The sequence below is a fragment of the Hemitrygon akajei genome, chromosome 1, assembly GCF_048418815.1.
Source record: "Hemitrygon akajei chromosome 1, sHemAka1.3, whole genome shotgun sequence".
Taxonomy (NCBI): domain Eukaryota; kingdom Metazoa; phylum Chordata; class Chondrichthyes; order Myliobatiformes; family Dasyatidae; genus Hemitrygon; species Hemitrygon akajei.
In genome coordinates, this window is record NC_133124.1 from 200,332,406 (window position 1) to 200,335,370 (window position 2,965).

Sequence of the window (2,965 nt, forward strand, 5' to 3'; positions counted from 1 at the left end):
AAGTCATAACAGTGTGTTACCAATGGACAGACACACCCCCTCACCATTGCTTAGCTGACTATGTTTCTGGTTGAGATCCAGAAAGGAATGCTTCCTTTTTTTCAAATCCCTCGCAGCCACATCCCACTCTTCTGAGATCTCCGTGGGCCCAGTGTTAAGACCATTTGCATTTCCTGATTCACATCACTGCAATGTTGGCTGAAGCATTGTCAAATGATACAACCTGTGGTCCTGGAATTCCTTTCTTACACCTCCCAATGGTCCTTCAGTTTGACTGAGTTTACTTTGTATGTTCTGTGCTTCAATCACATTTTGTTTACCCTTGTGGAACACCTTGGGACCCTTTGCAAAGAGAAGTGACTTGAAAATTTTTATTTTATTCAATTTATTTAGAGCACAGAGTAGGCCCTTCCAACCTTCGATTAAAGATACCCCAGCAATCCCCGACAACCCGGATTTAACCCTAACTGAACCTTGGGACAATTTACAATGGCCAATAAACTGACCCAGTATGTCATTGGACTGTGGGAGAAATCCAGAGAGCGAGGGGAAAACCCACACATTCCACCTGCAGGATGTATAGAGACTCCTTACAGAGGACACCAGAACTGAACTCTGCTCTCCAACACCCCCCCCCCCCACCCCGCCGTGCTGTAATAACATTGCACTAACCACTATGCTTTTGTGGCTATCTGGCTTCTGTTAGTCATTTGAAAAGGTGGAGAATTATTTTACCGCATAGGGAGAACTGAAGAGTCTTTCAGCTGTTGGATTGGGCTGTAGAATTGTTATTTGTCTTGTAGTTTAACTTTCCTATGATTGATTGTATTTTTATATAATCACACGTAGACAGGCATTGTTCAGTGAGTTTTATAGCGGTTACTGATGCCTTTATTTTTCTGGAAATTTCTTTGTTTCAGTGGCAGGTATCACAGTACTTGAATCTGCTGATTTGATTGGTTAACTGCAATCTGTTGGCATTTCAATGGAATTTTCTGTTATTAGTGGCCTTGTATAAGAAGACTGCGATAGTTTGAAAGTACTCTCTTCTCCTCTCTCCCCTCCGTTTTGTTTTCTCTCTCTCTCTCTCACTTTCTCCATGATTTTCTCCCATCATCCTCTTTGTTCTTGTACACTTCATAAAACGCTCAAAATTAGGAAGTATTAATGACTCATTCTCAACTTCCAAAGAAACCTTGGATTGTAAAAGTATCAGGATCAAACAACATTTCCACTGATTCATTGTTTAATAACTTGACTTGGGCCAGCTGCAACTTTCTTGCCTCCGAGTCATTTTCAAACAGCAGTGGGTTCAAGTCCCATCACAGACGTGAAGAGAAATTATATAAACTTATATAACCAGTGACCCCAGTTCTGTCCCGATCTCTGATTCTGTCTGTGTGGAGTTTGCACGTTCTCTTTCTGTGACCATGTGGGTTTCCCCTGGGTGCTCTGGTTTCCTCCCACATCTCAAAGGCCTGCAGGTCAGGAGGTGAATTGGCCACTGTAAGCTCCCCCTAGTGGTGGCTTCTGTGGGGGGGGGGCATGAATGAGAATGTAGGAGAATGAAAAATGGAATTAGTGTAAATGGGTGATCAATGGCTAGTATGAACTCAGTGGGCTGAAGGGTCTGTTTTTGTGCTGAACCTCTCTGTGACTCTATAACAGAAGTCCAAGCTGTCTGCTTCATCAGGGTGGCACCTTTCGGGTAGAATAGTAAACTGAATTCCTGGTATGTCCTTTCAGATAGATAGTAAAGGAGTTTTAGGTAAAAGATAGGGTAGTTTTCCTTGGAGTTCTTAAACAATATTTATTCATTACAACATCAATTAAACACATAGAGATTACCTGGTGCCTCCAAGGGGTCCAGAGCCTCATTGTAGAGTTTGGAGACATGGAGAGCTACGAGTGCTGGCTGGAGTAAGGGCTTTGCGCTTTGGCTCTGGGTAGTGTCACCCATGTCAAAGAGGTCAAAGGGTAGGGGCCAGACTAAGAGTGATCCACAAGTCCTCCAGGGTTGAAGGTTCAGCCCAGGGCTAACAACCCTGACTGGTCAAAAAAAAAATTGTTATGGAAACAGCAATCCTTCTCTATCTGTGTGCGATGGTATGGGCAGTTAGAGACGGAGGCTTCAATGCTCCCCTAAAGCCAGTGGCATAATGGGCAGTAAGTAAGTAAGGTCACTTGGTGGTTATCATATTCTGTGAGCAAATTGGCTGCTATATTTCCTGCATTTTAATACTAATACTTCATTTAGAGCTTTGTGACACCCTGAAAGGGTGGTGAAAAGTGCAATTATATGCTGGTGTGGACTGCATTTCCATGGTGTCAGATCTGCACGTGCAAGCTACTCCCAGCCTCCACCCAGCTAACATGAGTCACCTGCAGCCTATTTAAACCCAACTCTCATCCACAATCCTTGTTCACTCATACGAACCAACCGGACTGCTCCTTCAGTTACCTTGCTGCCTTGTCGTGCTAAGTGTCTGTTCTCTCATGTTTCATGGCCCCTCGTGGCTTGTTATTTTGCATTTTATTATTAAAGTTATCACCCAGCACTGGACCATTTCAGCTGCTGTGCGTTCTGGTTAAGCCTTTGCCGCATTATGACACCTTTTATTCTCTTTAACAGATCAGCCACACCAGCACTTGGCTTTCAGGATGTCCCAAAGTACAAAATGGACTATTAATATTGAAATGCAGGGAATGAGGCAGGCAATTTGCTTGCATAATTCAAGTATCTTATCACAATGCAACTGGAAAGAACTATCTAAGAAAATTAATGACTCAAATGCACCTTCCAAGTATAATGCTTCTCTCTGTTCTTTCCTTGCACAGATGACCTGACTGAAAGATGGTCTGTTCGCCTGAATATTGAAGGGGTGGAGCCAAGCATGAAGGCTGCAACATAAGGAGTCTCGAACAGGGGCACCTCACTGCGTTCCTCCCATCTCTCGAGGGTGAC